Below are 22,858 nucleotides of genomic sequence, written 5' to 3'. Positions count from 1 at the left end.
AAATCTGCCAAAAATGGGATGAGAACCCTATACTCCATGGAGAAGTAAAAGTCAATCTAGTAAATACATATAAACAACCTAGTGAAATTGAAAATTCACTGAGCAATCAGTTTTATGAAGGTCCTGTAGCATTTTCTCATTAGGGATATTCCGAGCAGAATATCAGAAGTAATTTTATTTTAGCAGATTGCATGCCCATTAAAGTGGACGATGAAACTTATAAGTTTGGATCGGATACAAATAGGTGGCTGCAGGTTGCTTCTGGCATAAATCCATTCTGTGGCACATTTAGCACCTGTCCAAACAACTTTCTAGATCAGCATTAGATCAGCAAACTTTAGTTAAACTTGCTATAACGAAAGCAATAAACGCAATAAAGATGCATAATTAAATTCATAGCAAAATATCACTGTATAAAATATTGCTTTTGCATTTTCAGTTGGGAATTCTAGCATTTTAATTCATTTCTAATATTGTGCTGGGATGACACATAAACAATTAAAGGGATAGAATTTTCTCTACAGTACTTTTGGTACATTTCTATTCCAAGAATTTAGGGCTTCCCCAGATCAACTTGAATCCGATAAGGTAAAGAGAGGGGAGGAAGAGCTTGCAATAATGTCTGAAAAGGGATCATTCATTGAACTGTATTTATTGAGCACTTACTAAGTGCTTGGGAGAGTATAATAAAACCATAAGCAGACACATTCCCTGCCTGCAATGAGCTTACAGTCTAGAGGGAATGAGCTTTGAGTTTAGAGGGATGTCCTTCAGGACTAGATTACCAGCTCCTAGAAAATGATTGCGGGAAGACATCTCCAACAGGCAAATAACGCGCTGCTCCATGACCCAACCTGATCCTGATCTTCTCTTTCCTGAACTGCAGTTGGACGTTATTTCAGTTACAGAGGCAAGCAAGCAATCTCACATTTTGTGAACCCCACATTTTTGTGGTAGGACAAATGAAAATAGTGAAAACTTTCTTGAAAACTTCTCTTCTACAGAGTTATTTTGGGAAGAGGAAAAAGGAAAGGAGGAGGAGGGAGAGGAAAAGGAGGACAAGGAAATGGAGGAGTAGGAAGGGGTGGGTGAGAAGGATGAGGAGGAAAATAGGAGGTATATGAAGAGAAGGAGAAAGAAGAGCAGGATTAAAAAGTTAGAGGAGAAGGAAGAGATGGAAGTGAATGAAAACATAAAGAGAAACAGGTGACAGGGGAGGAGGAGGAGGAGGTTGAGGAAGAGATAAAGGAGGGGAAAAAAAGATAATAAATTTTACCCTAACAAATTTGCCTAGAATGATGTAAGCAATTTTGGTAACTATACCTCATAATTAAAAAAAATTAATCAATAAAAGCTAGTAGTTACTTACCTAGACTCTATTAAGTCCGTGATAAGTAAAACCCCAGCATTTAATTTCAAGAGACTATCTCCCATGAATTCACAGTTTCCTGAACTTGGAGGAAATGTATTATTTTCAGTACTCATTCAAATTTTCTAATGCAACATTGATCTAGAGAGCTTCAGCTTATAAATCAGGTTTCCATCTCATTTCTAATAATCACAATTTTAGAGTGTAGAGTCTTGAAATCAGCCAATAGCATTTACTGAATATGTACTGTATGCAGAACTTTCTACTAAGTGCTTGGGAAATTGAATAGAGCAAGTAGACAGGATTCCTTCCCTCATGGAGCTTAGAATTATGGGAGACAGGAGAACTCAACCTTATCAATGTCAAGGTTCTTCATATCACCACTATGAGCAATGTAATAATAATAATAATAATAATAATGATGGCATTTTTTAAGAGCTTACTATGAGCCAAGTACTGTTCAAAGCCCTGGGGGAGATACAAGGTAATCCAGTTGTCCCATGTGGGGCTTACAGTCTCAATCGCCATTTTACAGATGAAGTAAACTTAAGCACAGAGAATTTAAGTGACTTCCCAAAGTCACACAGCTGACAAGTGGTGGAGTCAGGATTAGAACCCACGACCTCTGACTCCCAAGCCAGTGCCATTTCCACGAAGCCACACTGCTTCTCAGTGGTGTAGATAGCAGGTAATATCCTACAGAATGGAAGAACTTAATTGTCCAGGTTCATATACCCCACCAGTAACAAAGCCAGAAATTTAACAATGTTCCTTGAATCCCTGTTTTTTGGTTCTCCACATGCTAGCACACAACAGCATATACAGTCAATACCATCATCATCAACATCAGAGCTATTTACTGAGTGCTTTCTGTGCAGAGCACAGTAATAAGCACTTGGGAGAGTACAGTGAAACAGAGTTTGCAGACAAGTTCTCAGCCCGTAACAAACTACAGTCCAGAAGGGGAGACAGACACTGATATAAATAATTTATAATATATAATATAAAGATGGGTACATAAGTGGTACGTTGAGAGTGGAAACATTCACTAAATAGCTCGAGGGAAATACAATGGAGTCTTCGTGCCCTGAGGTTGTGTGATTTCTTCAATAAAACTCTGGTGAGCATTAACATAATCAAACAAAGGAGACTTGAAAATTGGCAGGTTCCATTTAAGTCTACACACTTAAAAGTAGCGATAGGTTAAACATTCACACAATCATCCTCCTTCTTGCCTCTCCTCCTTAGCTACCTAAAGCATCAATAAAAGACAATCACAGGAGTGATAGCTGTTAGGCCTCGACCTATAACTAAACTGAGGGATATTACTGAGATGCTTATTATGATTTTCTTATTAAAGCTGATCAAAAGTACAACTCACAGTTCACTTAACTTGGGGTTTTACCGTACAAGTGAAATTATTTATCTACAAGGTCTTACTACAAATGCACTGCTTCTTTATCTAATGTTATTGTACAATTTTAATGTAATAGAATTCTATCAAAGTGTAATTTTAGGGGATTTACCATATCTTACAAAGCAATCGCTTATTTTTTATTTAATAATTTGGGTTTAGTGGAATTATAACAATGTCGTCCTTTATAAATGGGACAAGCATCTTCTTGATTATAATTCCTATTTATTCTGTATGTTGAACAAAGAAACTTCTGGGAACCAGATTTTCTCTATTTTCTGTCTTCTCTTTGCAAATTAATATAAGGTTAATAAAGATGTTCACAAATTCCCCATTCTAATTATTTAGTTATCAGTGCCACTAATTTCCTAGGGGACTAACAAGCTAACAATTTTTTGTTTCATTAAATATTTGTTCAGGCTTTCCTAAATTCTGAGCTGCTGGTTAAGCATATACATCGCTTAAAATTGATCAACCTAAATTTGTAGCTAGGGCTCTGGGTAGTGTATAGGATGGCAACATCCCCGTGTTGTGAAGTCACGCACACACCAGGTAGGGGAGAGCATTTTACTGCTGCCCCTGGAAACTATTCCAGTCCAGGATGGAATTTCTGCCAGCAAATATGGTTTGCCCGGAAAGGAAAAGACTTTTGATCCTTGGAAGACGTGTCCCTCTAAGTCAAGGTTTTTACCTTTGCTGTCCAGCTCTCTAGTCCCAGAGAATATCATGCCCTGATAAGGAACAAGACTGAGAGGAGGAAAATGAGAAAGAAGAGACAAAGAGGAGGATGAGGAAGAAGGTTAATAAAGAGGAGAAGGATGATGAGAAAGAGAAAGATGAAGAGGAGGAAGAGAAGAGGAGAAAGTGGAGGAGATGGAAAAGAAGAAAAATTAGAACATGAAGATGGAGAAGGAAGAGAAAGCCTAAACAGAGAATAAGAAGGAAATGAGAAAGTGATGGAGGAATAAAGGGGAGAAGTAGAAACATCTGTCTATGTTTTAATTATATTTCCATCATTATCGAATACATATATATATGTATATATATACATATATACATATATATATAATCACATTTTTCAAAAATCACTGATGCAGTAATTGATGTGTCAGTCATTCAGTTGTTGGAAGTGGAGATGAGATTATGCACAATAATGCTCAACTGTGTAATTATTAATAATGATAGTATTTATTAAGCACTTTTGTCCTAAGCACTGTTCTAAGTACTGGGGTAGATATGCAATAATTAGCTCAGATGGCCATTTCTTCAGGGAGGGAATCTGATCCTTTTCTCTGTATGTAAGCAATCATTTCAATAATGAGTGCTCACATTCCAAATCTACTAAATTTAAAATAAAATTATTCAGCAAGAAATTGGACTGGGGTGTTAACATGGAGTCAACACATTCGTCGAAAGGTATGCAACTATATGCTATGGTGCGATATTTATCATTTCTAATGTGGCAGTGCGGTACGATACTGATTTGCAAATAATTATTCTTTGTATTCCAAGAGGGTATTACTGATGATTAAGTTCATCTCTGGCCGAAAAAACCACTGTCGGAGCCTCCCTGCTCTGGACTTCCGAAGACTATCCTTTGGCTATGTTGACAATGCCTTTTATAGTTTGAACCCCCAAATATTCTTTACTGGTTTCACCTTCCTAAGCCACAAGAGCTCTAGGAAACCTGGATCGTTATAATTGTTTTGACTATTGCTGTACCACACTTAGGTGTGACCTTCAATATTATGGTAATTTATTCAAATGATCTTCATTAATTAAGAATATTTCACATAAAAGAGCATCTAAATTACCTTTACCAATTAACTATATCAGAAATGACTCAAATTATCAATTACCATAATCAACAATCATTACTGAAATAACAAGATAACAAGCACTTTGAAAATATCAATTGGCCAATTTTTTTGGAGTGTTTTCCTTTAAGTTTCCAAATGATGGCAATACCTGCCCATAATGAGGCTACAACTCCATAGAGAGGCATTGTTCCAGTTGCTATTTGAAAGCAATTCAAAATGGAAAACTCTCCCCCTAAAATCAACTATTGAAAATGAGGAGTCATCGGAGGCGGTCTGGAGGTGGAGAAGAGAGACTGAGGACATGCCCGGAAAGGAAAAGCGTCTTCACTGACTGCGATAAATACTTGGTAATCTATGTATTTAATGGACTGTAAAACCGTAAGATCCTTGTGGGCGGGGAATATGTCTCCCAACTCTGTTATATTGTACTCTCCCAAGAACCCGGTAGAGTGCTCTGCATACAGTAGGTTCTCAATGAATCTGAAGCAAAAGATCATAACTACCAACTGCATTTTAGTGTGCTCTCCCAAGTGCTTAGTACAGTGTTCATAAATACCACTAACTGATATGCATATAGCTGTCCTTTATAGTCAAAGATGATCCTCTCCCCCTAGACCGTAAGCTCGTTGCAGGCCAGGAACGTGTCTCTAATTCTGCCGTATTGTATACTCTCCCAACCTCTTAGATCTGTGCTCTGCCCATAATAAGCTGTCAATAAATATCATTGATTGACTGATCGATCCGGTATTGGCGAGATTCTATTAGCCAAAGAGAAGTGGGTTTGCAAGACTAGAAAACTACCGGATACCTGTTTTCCCAATAAAGGAGCCTGCCCAACATGTTCTACATGAAATCCCCTCAGCTCTTGAATACTCCTGTGCTGTTTGCCTTAGAAGCTGAGTAGTGGATGCCAAGAGGGTAGGCAGATGCGGGGAGGCTGGTGACAGATTCATCTTTGAAGCAGGCTTACAAACATTTAATGACTACCCTTTTTGTGCAAAGTTGCATCCTTAGTTTCTGGCACAACTGCACCTGAAATCACCAGCGAGTCTAGGGTGGGCTGCTATATCTGATTTCATTTTGAGTCATTCCTATGGCCGGTGGTTGCCAAGCTGACGCCCTATCCATTCCTGTTATTGGAAGGAACCGAGGAGGAAGTCTGGCACGTCAACTTAATGAACTAAGAGACACGGGGAAGGAATTGGCCTCTTGAACTTAAGCAATAAGAGCAACTTGTTTCTTAAGAGAGAGAAGGGGCCCCTTTGCCAATTTGTTGGAGAGGCTCTTTCTCTTGCAATGTTTAGGAGAATCAGACCCCCATCGTAGTCTGCACGAAGGGCATTTTTTCTCTGCAATGCATGACATCCTTTGCCCACTGCTGAAAGTTGAACTGTCCCAGGAATGCCATCTGTTAAGGTTGATTGTGCAGTGACCTTAGGCAGTCTAAAACCTGTTCTGTGGAGCCCGTGGATGGAGAACTGGGTGGAAACCAGAGGAACAGATGGGAATGTTGGAGATGAGGAACTTGTTTGTTGCAGCTGATGAAAATCATTTCTCTTGCCAGATTCATTCAGCCAGATAGCCTGGCTGTGGCATTTCCAAACCAAAAGGGTGCCTTGGTAGGTTAGTGTCTGGTGATGAGAGAGATTCAGAGATGACAGGGATTTCAGTTTGCCCAGAACTTTCTCTGCTTACTTGAGTTTGCGTCCTCACTCGGACTCAGCAGTGAGGTCGAAAGAGAGACCTCGAGGTTTCTGAGAGTCCAGGTGTGGTAGAGTGGAACTAGGCACTAACTAACTTTGTCTACTTCAAATAGGCTTCTGGAAAAGCTGAAAATATTGTAGGGAAAAAACAGCCTGTGATCAGGAAATGAGAAAAGGCCAGATAGACCTACCCAATTCTCATATCCAATCCTCATGCTCTCTGGATAGATCAATTCCATTTTCAGCTGTTTGGAAGGAACACTGTTCAAGCCATTTTATTAAAATACATTTCAGCAATTGAGATCAGACAAGATAATTCATATTTACAAGTTTGAAATGGCAGAACTTTCATTTGCCCACCCACATAGAGTTACTCTCCACTGCTGACAGTCTGAACATCCTTTTCATATTTACATTTAATTTCTCAGCCAGAAAAGGTAAAATATAAATTTTACTTTTATTTTTTTATTTCAAAATCTAGCAATGCATCATTATGCCAAAGTAATTTCTTCAAAGAACCCGAATCCTAGAAACACATGACTGTAAAGAATTCAGTTCTTGAGAGAGGCTGTGTGGTCTAGTGGATAGATCATGGGCCTGGGAGCAAGGAGGATCTGAGTTCTAATCTCAACTCTGCCACTGTCTACTGTGTGGCCCTGGGCAAGTCATTTAACTTCTCTGTGCCTCAGTTCCTTCATCTGTAAAAGGGGGATTAAGACCGTGAGCCCCATGTGGGACGTGGACTGTGGCCATCCTGACTAGCTTGGATCTACCCCAGCTTTTAGTTCAGAGCCTGACCTGTAGTAAATGCTCAACAAATACCAGGACAAAAACGCCTCAAAAAACCAATCTCTCACAGGTAGTAGGACCACTCCAAATAGCAGCGAAAGGAATCTCTTTATCTGTCTCTTACTATTGCTCTGTTACTGTAGCTTCTGGAAGTCTCTTATTTGCCCCGTATTTCTTTTATCTCCTCCCTACTGCTCCCGTGCCCTTAATGATAATGAATGGGTTGACCAAATAGAGTCATCAGTGGTAAAATTCTTCAATTTTCCTCCCCCCACCCCAATAATCAGACATGTCAGATTATCAGAATAGTCAGACATGGTCCCTCTTCCACGTGGGGCTCACAGCCTAAAAGGAAGGGAAAAGAGGTACCTTTTGACAAATGAGGAAACTTAGGCACAGAGAAGTTAAGTGACTTGCACAAGATAACACCGCAAGCGAGTATCGGATTCGGGATTAGAACGCAGGTCTTCTGGCTCTCGGGTCACACTGCTTCTCTCCTCCCAACACAATTCACCTGTCTTCCAAAAGAGGATTTCTCTTTTCCTTCAAAATCTGACCCTCTTTCTCTGCCTGGGACTCCATCCCCTCTTACCTCTTCAGAATCTTTGTCCCCACCTTACTCCTCTTCATCGTCTCACCCATCCTCTGGGACCATCCTCTCGGTCTTCAGACACGCTCATCTCCCCAGTGCTGAAATAGCTATGCTTCCAACCCACAGTCCCTCCGTAATTATCCCACCTCCCTTCTCCCTTTTCGGTCAATTTCCGAACACAATGAACTACTGAGGGTCAGAGCAATACGGAGTAAAACAGAAACATCCTTGAAAAGCATCCTTCTGCTAATACACCCCTTTACTCAGTGGACTTTTTTAAAAACACTCCTCCCAGAGGACTGATAATTAGTATGGTGGTGATATCCAGATCCCCCTACGACTAGCTTGTCTTTCCCCATCCCCCGTCCGTATTTGCTTCTGTCATTCTGCTTTTGGAGAAATATTTTGCAGATTCATCAAGGTCTCTTGGAAGTTTCTTCCTGCCTTCCCAAGTGTCGGCTGTAACCACCACCCAAGTTAGTCTCTGCAAAGGGCAGTAGGGTTTCCATACGCAAGGACAACAGAAGAAAAATCATCAAAACACGGCAAAAAATAGGCTTAAAGAACCTAACACAACTGTGGTTGGTTGGTGGTGGTTGTGGCTCTCCTGGTTATTATTATGGTATATATTAAATGCTTATTATGTGTCAAAGCACCACCCTAAGTGGTGGTTTGATAGAAAGTGATCATACCATCCTTGTTCTCTAAGGAGAACAGCATCAGAACGGGTATCTGATTCCTCCCATTTTACAGATAAGGAAACTGAGGCAATCAGTCAATCCTATTTATTGAGTGCTTATTGTGTGCAGAGCACTGTACTAAGTGCTTGGGAGAATATAAGAGACTCATTCCCCGCCCACAACGAGCACAAAGAAATTAAATGACTCTCTCAAGGTCAACCAGCAGGCCAGTGGAAAAGCTGAGACTAGAACCCATGTTCCTTGCTAGACTGTAAGCTCCCAAAAGGCCGAGATTGGGTTAACTCAAGTGTACTCTGCCAAATGTTTAGTACAGTGTTCTCCACACAGTAAGTTCTCAGCAAATACTGTTTATAGATTGATCCTAATTTCCAGTTCCATGAATGTTTTACTAGGCCACTTGGAGGCCTGTGTTCCCCAGAGCTCTGATGGTTCGAAGTACTCCGAGAACTTCCTCTACCTTCTTCCCCTCAAACTCATGCTAAGCTTGACCTCTAGACTGTAAGCTCATTGTGGGCAGGGAACACGTCTACCGACTCTGTTATACTGGACTCTCCCCAGCCCTTAGAACAGTGTTCTGCACACATTAAGCACTTAAGAAATATGACTGATTGATTCCTTCAATGTCATATGTGGCAGCTGGCAAAAATAAAGAATTTGGAAGGTAATGTTTACGTGGATTTCCATATTACTCTACAGATTGAGGCCATCTTCTATTTAGCTTTGAAAGTATCCAAAGACCATTTCACTTTCTCATTTATATTAAAAATTCTAGTCCATTTCTTTTACCTTTTCTCCTTCTCCAATACATTATATTGTCCATGAGGGAAAAAGATGGAGCATTTTTCTTTGAAAATCGTAATTGCCTCAGATTGAGTTAGTGAGGGAAAGATGTGAAAAAGATTTGGTTATTGAATTCTTGAAAAAAGGTATCCGGCATACCATTCCCAAAGCTTGGCACTCTCTTGACCTTAGTGATACAGCTGATATTAAAATAAAACAGTAATAAAAATGATCAGGCTTATAGTATCTTTTCTCCCAAGATCACAGTGATCTTTTGCTAATTAAGTTTCTCAGCCTTCTTGTTTGGAAGGCGATACCAAATGGCCATTTTACAGGAAGGTTAAATGGCTCTGTGAGCTCTATTTAAGCATAGACTGAAGAAGGAAACCAGAAGTCTTGATTTCCATTTAATTCACGCTCATCATGAAGAAAATTTTTAAGTATTGCTATTAAAATCAGAGCTAAACTTAAAAATGGACCTAAGCAGACTAGTAACATTGAAAGAGGACATTATTAAACTGGTAAATGGAAACATGTGTCTGGTAGAGTAACACTACTTTTCTGGGAATTATTCCACCTCTTGAATCCTATTTTCTTCTCATTCAGTTTTTTTTTTTCTGGGGGTGGGCGGTGGGGAGGGGGAACGGTGGAGGGAGGGGAGGTGAAGGCGCTGGTTCAAAAATACCATTGACTGGAGAGGCTCGGTGGTATAATGAGAGAGCTACAGCCCTAGAAGTCAGAGGTCCTGGGTTCTAATCCCTGCAAGCCACGTAACCTCCCCATGCCTCAGTTTCCATATCTGTAAAATGGGGATAATAATACCTGAACCTGACCTTATGGGGGTGTTGGGGTGAGGAAGTAAAAATAACTCATGTTACGTGCAATAAAAGCACCAAATAGAAACATCCCCCTCTAGACAGTAAACTCGGGTGATGAGAAGCAGCATGGCCTAGCGGTTAGAGCACGGGCATGGGAGTCAGAAGGACATGGGTTCTAGTTCCTGCTCCACCACTTGTCAGTTGGGAACTTGGGCAAGTCACTTCATTTCTCCGTGCCTCAGTTACCTCATCTATAAAATGGGGATTGAGAATGTGAGCCCCACGAGGGACAGGGACTGTGTCCAACCCTATTTGCTTGTATCCACCCCCATGCTTAATACAGTGTCTGGCACATAGTAAGTGCTTAAAAAAATCACAATTATTATTACTGGCAGGGAATGTGTCATCTCATTCTGTTGTACTGCATGCTCCCAAGCATCTACCTCAGAGCTCTGCATATAGTAAATGCTCAATAAATGATATTGATTCACTGATTAAGCCTGATGGGTTTGTGCTGCTTCTTGCCGACCCTCAACTGTCTTCTGGCTTTTGCAAATTGTTCAAGGCTTTGCCTCCCCAGGTAGATTGCAAGCATAAAAGCGGGGGTATCTTGCTATCACTGTACACTCCCAAACACTTTGAACAGTACTCAACACTCAATAGGTGCTCAAAAGGGGTTGATTGATTAGTCTTGCAATTGCTCAGATCTGTGCTAAGAAACTGCTTGGCAAAAAGTCCTTTGTTGACAAGTGCTTAGGAGTGATAATTTTCCTGCCTCTGTAGTGGTTGCCCCTCCCCAATGATCCTTGCTGGAGTTTGGTTGAATCCACTTTGAATGGGCATAGCCTTCTGCTGTTCAGAAGCAGTGTAGCTTAGTAGAAAGAGCCCGGGCTTGGGAGTCAGAGGTCATGAGTTCTAATCTCAGCTTGGCCACTCGTCAGCTCCCTCATCTGTAAGATGGGGATCAAGACTGTGAGCCCCACATGGGACAACCTAATCACCTTGTATCACCCCCAACAGTGCTTGAAACAGTGTTTTGCACATAATAAGCACTTAACAAATGCCATTATTATTAGTCTCTAGTGGATGGAAGACATCCTTCCTTAAGTCAAATTTAGTGCAGGAGAACAGAATCTCTCTCCCTCTATCTCCTCTTGGTGGAGCCTAGGGCTGGGTGAGTGGGAGAATCGGACTGTATCAATAACTAGTATTTACTGAGCGCTTACGTTGTACAGAGTTGTACGTTGTACAGCACTGACTTGGCAAGTACAGTACAATTAAATGTCATGATCCCTACCCTCAAGAAACTGCTTACGCATTATTTTTGCCTCGAAGGAAATAGGATACTCAGATGAAGTGAATTATCTGTATATTTTAGCAAAACAACTGTGTGATTAGGAATAAAAATCTGGATAACTTCTCTATAAAGAGCCAGACGCAATGGGTGTCGAACTGCCAAAATGCTTGACCCGCCAATCTTCTTTAATTATTGATAATGTCTCACCTAATCAGAAAGGCAGTCAGAAATAGGCTCTTCTTTTCCACCATTTGGTGACTATTGAGCTATCAAGATTTATGTTGGACAAATAATGACTGCAGCTGGTAATACTGATATCCCACCACTTCTGTAGTAGCTCCGTTTCATTCCACTATTCTTTTTCTACTAAGCTTGTGAATGTTTCTTTCTGTGGGAGATTTAGCCACAAGCCTTGCTGATAATTGAGAGAATCACGATGATAGAAGTGTTTTTGTACTCGTTTTACACCCCCAAGCACAGCACAGTGCTGTGCGCCCAATAGACACTCAACAAACACTACTATGGATCGACCAATTGCTTGATTGATTTGACAGTAACCGAGAGAAACCTTCTCGTTTTGCCTTATTAGAACATGGCACTCTGTTTGGGGAGACCCAGCGTAGTTACTTTAAAATAGGTAAAGAAATATTCTAAATTCAGAGCCAATCCAATTATTACCCAAGGAAAATTCAGGAGGCTTTATCTTCTCAGAAGGGGGAAGATGTTGCCCACTACTTCTGGCTCTTAGACTCTGCTTCCTCGTTCACTCCGTTTCGATTTCCATCTGGAGGATATATTTCGAGAATTCAGCTCTTGGATGGTCCCCAGGACCACCGCTGTTCACCCGCATTTCTCGTGCTGGTAGTTTTTAAGCTGTTGTCATCTCTCTAACGGCTCTCTTCCGTCTTCACAGTTTGATCGGTGTAGGTAGGAGAATGAGGACAACATGTTTCGGTGTTCACAATTCTCTCCGGCTGCTCCACTGGTGTTATTGGTTTGGCAAACAGAGGGGGCTTCTTCTTGGGGGATTCCTTCCACTAACTTGGTTTCACCGTTCCATTTGGAGGACTTTTAAAGGATAATGATCCCATAGATAATCTCCCAACTACTATGTTTTGCCAAGTACCACTAGTAGCTGGGATCTAGTGGAAAGAACTGGAAGCCAGGAGACCTGGGTTCTAATTCAACCCCTCCTGCTTTGTGACTTTGGGCAGTCACTTAATTTCTCCATGCCTCAGTTTCCACAGCTCTGAAGTGGGGATAAAAAATACCCGTCTGCCCCTCCCCCTTAAACTGGCTACTCAATGAGGGGCAAGGACTGTATCGGACGGTTTTACTCTACCCACCCTAGAGTTTGGCTCATAGTAAGCTCTTAATACTGCAATTATTACGCAGCAGCATTAGGAGAATATTCCCAGTTACAGCCGACTAACCTTATTCTTCAAATCCATTTGACTTTCAGCGTGTTGAAATACATGTACCTGAACCCAACCTCTCTGCTCATGTAGTCCCTTTCCAGACACATGCTTCAGTGAGCACGTAAGCTCGTCGACTCTTGGCTACAGAGCCCCTCTGCCACAGTGATATGTCACAGACAGGTAGTGCAGCTTGGACAGGATCCCTGCAGGTTTTCTGAATTAAAATCAACACTTTCATTTGGGTTTAGGCTCTTGATGCCAGGGTTTGATCAGGAGGAAAAAGACAGACAATGAACAGATGGTGAAGAGCTAAATGATTTTCCAGCCATTGTACCGGATGCCATGGGTTTGAATAGTGAGTTTATTTATTCAAACCTATTTATTATTTCTCTGAATAGTGCCTTTTGGAGTTTCTCCATTATGTTCCCACTTACACACTTTAATCTTCCCAATACTCTGCCTTCAGATGGTCTCTTTGCACAGCACTCAGACACCGAGCGTGTGTCTTCGTGAGCCCAGAAAGCGGAGTGAAATGTCCCTTAGGGCCTGAAGTTATGCTCACAAAGATGAGTTATGGCTGCTTACACAGCTCAATATAGTTACATGACCATCCAGTGCAAGAGGAATGTCACTGTTTTCAGTATGAGTTACACTGTGGACCAGCGTCAGGGGATTACGTAGGAAAGCTCACAGATACATGGCCTTAACCTTTGCCTACCCAGGGAAGAGCAGTGAAGACCTGAACCGTGAGCCCCATGAGGGCCGGAGACTGCCCCCAACCTGATTAACCTGTACCTGCCCCAGTCCTTGACACGTAGTAAGCGTTTACTGTAATGAAAATAATAATAACAATCATATTTACGGAGCTCTCACAGTGTGCAGAACACTGTGCTGAGTGCTTGGGAAAGCACAAGGCAACAGAGATGGAAGACACATTCCTTGTCGACAATAAACTTACAGTTTAGATGGGGAGACAGATGTTAAGGTAAATACATTACCGATTTGGACAAAAATGCTGTGGGGCTGAGGGTGGGGTGAATAAAATATGCAGATCCGAGGGCAGGCCCACTACAAATTCTCTGTGCCTCAGTTACCTCATCTGTAAAATGTGGATGAAGACTGTGAGCCCCACATGGGACAACCTGATTACCTTGTATCTACCCCAGTGCTTAGAACAGTGCTTGGCACGTAGTAAGCGCTTAAATACCAACATCATCATCATCATCATCAAATTCACCAAATGTCACATCAGTCGATAAATTGACTGTGTACATTCAAGTTCCCCCTGCTCTAGACTGTAAACCTGTGGGCAGGGAATGTCACCGTTTGTTATACTTTCCCAAGTGCTCAATACAGTGTCCTGCATACAGTGAGCGCTCAATAGATACAGTCGAATGTGCTACAGTGTAAGTTTCCCTTAACATGAGGTTCCACAAGAAAGCAATCACTGTATTAGATATAGAAGTAGGTATCCTTCTGTCCTACAGCATGCATATGCAGATTGTTTCTTAGCACAGTAAAAAAAGAAATCTTAGAAAATAAAGTCAATCTCTTTGCATTTTAATCAGAACTTTCCTCCCATTCAGATAGTTATTAAAATTACTATACATGTTCACAGGTAAACGTCTCCTTCCTATCTCTCTCTGTCCCCTGAGTCGACGCTACGATAACAGAGGTGAGGTGGGGTCTTGCTGACCTTTTCTGGCCATCAGACATAAACGATTGATTTTCGGGATTTAGCCAAGACTGTTCACACTATGACTAGTACCAAAAAACTTAGAACTTACATAGTAATAACGATAATACAGTAAACTTAATAATAAAATAACTGAGAGATGGATCCCGAAAATGGATAATTTAGAGAAACCAAGCTTTGTTTCATTAGAATTTCAGGTCATTCAGTGCTCTATGTCACACACCAAGGGTGTGTTACACATCCTTGCTTGTGCATTCTGCCTGAAATATCTGAGAATTTGCATGACTAAACCCATGTGCAGTTTAAGTCTTACCTGTTCCAAGCTACACTTCTTTTCTGGAAAGACTAACCATTTATTAAAAGGCTGAAAGACCCACTTTTGCTCTTTCTGCACATATGTTGCTTGTGAAAGTACCGAAATAAATAACGCCTCAAATATGGAATCATACTATGAGACCCATTTAAGAATTCAGTATATTACCAAAATATAGGCTAGCCTTTTCAATAGGAAAACTATTATTTTAGGAAATGCATTTGATTTGTAATATCCTCAGCTCAAACACTGATACTTTGATTCAGAAAATTAATGGAAAGTCATATCTGGGTCCAGAAGTCATAGTCCCAAATATAATCATGAAGCACAAACCTAAATAGGCTTCTAATCTTCGAGAGAAATCCCATAATGGATTGTAAAGGTGAAGTCTTAAAGATTCAGTCACAACTGAATGCATGATGTCTGGCTCATAATGAAGACTGACATCTGGTCTAATGATGATGAAATAGGGTTATGTCTTTGGGGCACCAGGTTTTTCCATAGTTTAGTTCTATTTAGATGACCAAATAATTCAACGTGGCACTCCTGCATTTCTTCAGCTAAGCGTATTTGCTTATTCTTCAATCAGACTGATTTATGGAATGCTTTCGACACGCACACTCAGGGAAGCTGAGTCCTTCTGCTCAAGTGTTGGAAATAAAAATGAAAGGTAGACTTCAGAAAGCTATAGATATTCAGAGAGAGGATCATCTACAGAAGATGAGAGTGACCAACACACCCAGAAAGGAGATTCATCCACACACCCACCCCTACACACACTCAGCCATGTAAACTTACCAAATATATGAGTGTGTAGCAAAGCAGAGCAGCCACAAGGGAGAATATGTTCAACGACATCCTGGTGTGGCCGTGGGAACAATTAGCCCAGTTCACCAGAGTTGGTGGAGGAGAAAATTGGGGACACTGGCCAGACGTGATAGCTTCACCTGAATGTAGTTTTACTTTTCTTCTCCTGCCCCTGATGCTTCACTTCATTATACATCAAGAAAGTCTGTGTCAATATTTCCACGAGTGAGGGTATATGAACGTGGTAGCTTTCTGATGAGAGAGAGGGAGAGACAAACCCTTCAAGAGGAGCAGCATGGCCTAGTGGGAGTCAGAAGGACCTGGGTTCTAATACTGGCTCCATCATGCCACACTATGGCTGCATGATCTTGGACAAGTCATTTCTCTGGACCACAGTTACCTCATCTATAAAATGGGGATTAAAGACTGTGAGCCCCATGGAAGACAATGCCTGTGTGCAACCTGATTACTGATTAGCTCGTATCTACCGGTACTTTGTACAATACCTGGTGCGTAGAAAGCCCTTAAATATCACCATTATCATGATACTAACATTGAGCACTAACTGTGTGCAGAGCACTGTATTGTATGCTTGGAAGAGTACGATAGAACAGAGATGGTGGACACCTTCCCTGCCCACAACAAGCTTAAAGTCTAGAGGGATACGGGAATCCCTATAGGATTCCCTAAAGGGATACCCACCCTCAGTGGGTGTTCCCATCACATCTGTCCTCCCAGGCAAAAAGTGCCCAGAACCAACTCTACAGCAGAGTCCTTGTTGACCCAAGTATCCGCTTCTGTGGTCTGCCCAGCCTGTGCCTGATAAGTGCTATTTGGAGTGATGGTCACGGTAAGGGTAAAACATCTAAGAAATCTGTCCCGTTGGCATAAAACATTTTTTTTGTAACACAGCAACTGGTATAATTACTGACTATTGGCTGATCTGAAATGAGCATTAGGTGAAAACACCAAGGAAGCCAGTAATCACCTCTGCCCAAATTTTCACAATTGCCTTCTCGTGGCATCTCATGGGCGTTGATTTCTTTCCAAGTCATAGTCATCTGGAAACAGCGAAGCCCTCTGATTTTGGAAATATGGTAGGCTTGCATCCTTATTAAACTACTACAGAGTGATAGTCACTTCCAAAGAATGTGACATTCAGATCCACCTCACTATCTTCCTCTGAGGCCATGCGAAGATTCCTGATTTTTACCTTAGCGGCTTCATTCTGGTTAGCAGGCAGATAAAGTCATCCGGACCAAATCAATAGAGTCACCCTGGCATTCCCCTCAGCCTCTTTTGTTGTACAAATCCAGATTTCTACTGGGTATAGGATGACGATAGCAGAATACAAAATGAAGCAGCAGCTGTAAAATGTTATGATCCATGGACCCTTGGAACAATTGTACATTTTCAAGTTTCAGTCTTGCTTCCAAATTCCTAGACTCCTGGGGCTGGGTTAGAATGATTCACATAAGGTAAAGGGGATTTTCGTGTTTCACATTTGGGATCTATAAATACACGAGTATTTATAGTGTGAGTGAAACATTAATTGAATCCTGAAAATGACTAGTTTGTTTTGAATAGAATTTTTTGATTATCTCCTGGTTTTAGTACCTCCCCTGTCTGATGAGCAGTTTATGTGATAAACAATGCCATATTACTATCAGATGGTGATTTTTCCCCCCCATAATCAACTGCTGGGAAGGGTTCATGTTTGGACAGTGGTCTGGTCCCATAGTAGTAATAACCATAGGCCATTTTGCCTCCAATGTTCTGAATGAAAATTGGCAACAATTTGATTTTTTTTAAATCGTTACACGTTTGCCAAGGGGCTGATGGGACTCAGCCTACATCAGATGGCTTAAATATCATTGTCTCAGTAGAAAACAATAGCACTTTTTATTCATCATTGTGTTTTTCATTCTTCCCTTGCAAATGAAAAAGGTGGGTAGGTGAACATTTTTAAGGATGGATGTTATAGTATTTACTTCCCTCACAGGCAGGATGACAGTGTCTGTGGAGAGGTGGTGAGAAATGTTATGTTGCTTAATAATAGCATTTCCAAGGACAGGCAGATGTGATGGACAGATGGGTGGACAAACTGAACTAAGTGCATTATTAGCAGCTCAGACATTTGCTGAATGTCAGCCAAACACTGAAACACGGCAATCGAATGCTGTATAACACATTCCCCGGGGATAAAACCTCCATGCATAGTATAAAATTAGGTATTTTATTTTAAAACCCAGAGGCTGAGAGAATTTTACAGTGTACGTCTCTACCAAAGTGGTGGCTTTAGTTAAGCTTGAAATGGAGCAGTTGCATTAAAGTAATAGTTTTTTTATTACATTAAAAAAACAATCCTTTTCTCTGTTTGCCCCTCGGTTGTGTGACTAATTTTTCAGCTCACTAAGAGCAGAAATTGAAAGCCTGCAAATTGGCCTTTTCATTCTTTTCTGTTGTCAGACGAAATAAAGCAGCAACAAAAATAAATCGGAAAGTTTGGCCAGAGTGTGACATTTAGTGGGGAGAAATGGAAAATATAATTCCTCTACCGAGTGATAAAATAACAAAGACTTCCATATACAGATAAACCACAGCTCCGCAATGAGCACATGTTAATTGGAAATGGACTTTAAGTTCCCCGCAAGAAGGTCAAGAGATGTGATCCAGAGCATAATGGTGAATAACACTTGAAGAAACAATCTGCTTTCTAACATGACAAGAATGATTTGCAGTTAATAATAGAGGGAGAAAAGGCCAGTCTCTTCAGTTACCCTTGGCTTCACCTAGGACAAAAAAGAAATCACTTCTGCTGCTGTGAGCTACTTACTTTCTTCCTGGTCATTATTGCTTAGTTATATCTTAGTGATGAAATCTGTCATTACTGACTTTATCGACATTAAAGTTGATTTATTTGCATGCCTGGTGAATAAGAACTGCTTTATGTTTGCATTCACACTGCTTGAGTACCTTAGATAGCAAGTGCAGCTCTGGCTTAATTGTCTTTTTACTGGTTCACTTACCCTCTAATTTCAGTTTGAAAAAAATATTACCCCTAAACAGAGTCATATGATAACAGAGAACTGTCTCCGTGATAAAGTTTATTTTGGTTGTAGGTCATAGGATCCAAACAGAGTGGCCTTTTCCAATATGTTTTCCTCAGAAAAAAGGCTAACATTTCATTATAAAGATTATCTATTAACTACTTTCCCAGGACCCAAACATATTCAGGGAATGGATTTTTTTAGTGGCAAGAGCACAGGCATGGGTTCTAATCCTGGCTCCTCCACTTGTCCGCATGACCTTGGGCAAGTCAATTCACTTCTCTGTGCCTCAGGCACCTCATCTGTAAAATGTAAAAACTGTGAGCTGCACATGGGCCACCCTTCTAACCTTCTATCTACCCCAGTGCTCAGAACAGTGCTCGGCACATAGTAAGCACTTAAATACCATTATTATTATTAATAAAATATGACACTGTAGCAATCACATTTCACATAGTGTGTGGCTTCTTTAGTTACTCTCATTTTCCTCTCTTTTTGTCCAGCAACTCCGTGAGGTTATGATGCCTTGGATGTCAAGTGCACTGAGATGCCTAAAACTCTGCTCTTCTCTGCCCTATTGCTCTTTAAATGACCATTGTCCTCGTCTCATGTTATTTTATGTTTTTATTGTTTTATCTGTCCATATCTGTCACCAGTTCCTTTTCCTCTTTTATTCTTAGATTGTGAGCTCCCTAAGGGTCAGGGACCGGGCTTATTTCTAACCCATTCCCCGCCCCCTCAGTATTTAACGCACTGTTCTGATATAGATGATTACTGTTACTTCTCTTCATATATACACATACCAATTGTTATAAACAATTAGACTGTGAACTCCATGTGGGAAAGGGATTGAGTCCAACTTGATTAACGTGTGTCTATCCTAGTGATTAGAACAGTGCCTGACATCATAAACATTTAGATATCATTATAACTGTAATTAAATGCTTATATGACCTCATTTAAAGATAATGCTGACCAGATGGACACATTCCCATGGGGTGGTACTGCTCAAGGATGATCTACACGCCCCATATATAGCAGGTCGGGTTTTCTATCCCTTTATCCTATTGGACAAATACTGCATTGGACATGGAGTGTTATGCCGTTGGCTACTTTCGGTTGACCATTTTTCGCAGCTATCAGGTTAAAGCTTTGGGGTCAAGGGTGCTTCATCCTAGTTAATCGATAAACGTAGATGATTTGGACCTGTTTCCGAATGCAAGCCTTTTGCTTAGGCTTCTTACTGATCCTGGCTTTCACCTATAGTTTTCCTGAGTAGCGCCATTATCCCTCTATTAACAATAGCTCATACTGTGACATTTGAGAATGCTAATGATCCTGGACTCCAGCACAACCCAGCCAGAGTAAGCCAAAAATTGTATGTGACATCTGTCTTTGGTTCCAATAGTTTCAAAGCCCTGAAAAAGAAATGTCTCATGCTGGAGATATTCCCTTCCCTGCAATCTGTTCAGTTGTGTCCTGGGAGAGGGGATGCTCTCATTTTCTGGGTTGGGGGGTGTTGGAAACTAGGGTTTTTGAAGCACTTTATACTTCTGAAATTTTCCTTTGTTGTGAAAATGGAATTACTACCCGCGATTCCTGGAGGGGCTTGGAATCCAGGTGATCCAAGCTCTCCATTTCTGAGTATGAGAAATGGAAGACAAGTCTCCAAAATGAAATCTCCTGAGGTAATTTAGCAAGCCTAGCAAGCCTGGCAAGCCTATTAGTGTGTGGCAGCCAGAACATTGGAAAAAATAATCCTCTGCAGAAGATGGTTCATAGGAAATCACTTACAAAGCTTTAATGTTGGCTCTGTGGTCAATAAACAATGGGCAAACTTTAAAATAAAGAAGTTGCAGAATGCCTTTCCAGCCAAAAACAGGGATTTTCCTGACGCTTAAAATTAATTCCATTCTGTCCCGGGACTTTGCTTCTGGTGATGCCAACAGAAGAGTGTGGGAGGGGTAGAGCAGACACCCAGCTAGTGATGGGACAGATGGCAATTTTCCCCTCAGAGAATAGTGTATTTTTGACGAGATGAAATGGACAAACCTGGGCCAGAGAAGTCCCAGGAAGAGGAGACTTGGCCTATTACCTGTTGGTAGAAGAACATCAGTGCTGAGGATATCCCAAAAGCTCATTACCACACACAGACAGACATGAGGAAGATTGGAGAGTCACAGACTTTGCTACAAGCATCAGAGCAGAGCCACACATCTACCCTCCAGAATGCCCTTTATCTGTTATTGAAGGAGAACCAGGATGGGGTACTCAGCACTTTTACCCACCAAATTATCTCACATGTAGGAGATGGGGAAATTTAGAATGCCAGTGGAATCAAAGCTGAGTAAATAATTCTTCCTTGAACTGAGGCACTCTTGCTGTTACTAATGGATCTTTTGTTGGAATACTCAAATTGACAATGTTATGCTTAATACTTACAAAATACATTTTAAAGGCCCAAGTTGTGTTTGGGAAAGTGATTGGCTCATCTCAGTATTCATGATTTGTAGCGTTTTAATACACTGCACCCCTTCATTTGTTTGTTTTTTTTAAGATGGTGGAAGTTTAAGTCAGTTGCATTGTCAAATACGGGGCCATATTTTACTTGATAGAAAGTGTTAGAAAAAAAATTCAAAGATAGATTACTTCACTGCGAGCAAACACTGAACTAGGTGTTTTGGAGCGTTACAAAGGAAATCCATCCAGATCCCCTTAAATGCAAAGAACAACTTCTGATGAAACCTGGTATTAACGAAAACCTGCTCAGTAGTATTTAAGGTATCATATGTAGCATGACCTTGTAGAAACAGTACATTACTAGACATCAGTGCGTGGCACATAGTAAGCACGTAAATGCCATCATCATCAGGAAACCTCATTTCTCATACTGGCTCTGCTACTTCTCTGTGGCCCAGTTTCCTCATCTACCAAATTGAAATTAAACACTTGTTTTCCTCCCCCCTTAGACTGTGAGCTTCATGTGGTACAGAGACTGCACCGGGATGATTTCAATCTACCTCAGCACCGAACAGTGGTTAGCACACAATATCTAATACTACAGTTATTATGCACACGTGCTCAGCGGTGCCTTGTGACATCACACCATCCTGTTTCCAAACAGACTCACAGTAATGGAGGGACATTCTTATTCACTAATGTTTTAGCGGACCTTAGTTGACTAAACTAGTTAATTAAGTTAGTTCATTAGTCCCTGTCAACAAAAAACAGTTCCACGACTCTGTACCATGAGGAATAAATATTTTTTTCTGACTGAGACAGATGTATTAGCACATTGACACCATTGCACCAATGTCTACTCATCATGCAAAACTTTTTATGCAGTTATGGATCGCTTGTGGTACCCTGGGAATAGACAGCATCTCCTAGTTCACACTGCCATCTCAAACGACAACCACCACCAAATATTATTCAATGGCCCGTTAGCTGAAATGTTGATGAAAATCCACAGTAATAAAAATCTCAAAGGTACAAGTCAATTACAGCATCAACTGAAGTTTGTTATGAAGAGAGATACTTGTTATTAAAGTATCCACTTCTCAAGGAAGCTGACCTTCTCAAATGCTAGTATGTCACAAGCCATGAGATTTTTTTCAAAAAAATCCAATAACAAGTTTCCCCACTGTGGTTTCAATTGCCTTTGCAGGTCTCCCACGGCGTTCTGATTCAGTCTGAGGTAATGCAGAAGGTTTATTCTTTCAGAGGGTCAAAGCAGCATGTATATACATCACAGTAATAATAGGCAGGCACTCTGTGGCCCATGGAAACCCAGTCCCGGGAGCCAATCGCAACCACCACCATCACAATGCAAGGGTTACATATGGAATCTCTGCCAAAAACACCCCATAGCCCACACTTACAGCTGCTCCTTCTGCCCTCCTCACCTGCTAGCCCTGAACATAAAGAAAGATTTGGTACCTCCCATTCTGTAGGTTCTTTCAGTGGATTGGTTCCAGGTGGCAACTTGCAACTGTGAATGCCTAAAAAAAAAAAAAAATTAAGTTCAACTTCCCACTTTCTTGAAGGATTTTCAGTTCAGATGACTGTATCCTCACCATGCGTGTAATCTATTCATATATAGATCCGTGGTGTCTTCAGAACTGTAGCTGCTACTTAATTCACCTATTTTATCTTATCCTGTACTAGTCATCTTCTGTTTTCCCTCCTCCACTGTTTGAAAGAAATTTGTGTTTATCAAATCAAAGGTACTACTGGATGCTTCCTGCATAAAGACATCTCTATTAAATACTGGGAAAAAGTAAACTGGTGG

General features: G+C 40.9%; 1 long non-coding RNA gene across 1 annotated transcript; it reads right to left on the bottom strand.

The window, feature by feature from the left end:
* Positions 1-18,020: 18,020 nt before the first annotated feature.
* Positions 18,021-22,570, bottom strand: LOC120638798. The gene is made up of 2 exons (XR_005660749.1): positions 22,507-22,570; positions 18,021-18,309 (listed from the first exon to the last, which is right to left on the bottom strand). It is a non-coding gene; the product is annotated as an uncharacterized LOC120638798 (long non-coding RNA).
* Between the last annotated feature and the right edge of the window lie 288 nt (positions 22,571-22,858).

Source organism: Ornithorhynchus anatinus, chromosome 14, assembly GCF_004115215.2.
Source record: "Ornithorhynchus anatinus isolate Pmale09 chromosome 14, mOrnAna1.pri.v4, whole genome shotgun sequence".
Classification (NCBI taxonomy): Eukaryota; Metazoa; Chordata; class Mammalia; order Monotremata; family Ornithorhynchidae; genus Ornithorhynchus; species Ornithorhynchus anatinus.
The sequence above is the reverse complement of the archived record's forward strand: the minus strand, read 5'-3'. Positions and strand labels throughout refer to the sequence as shown.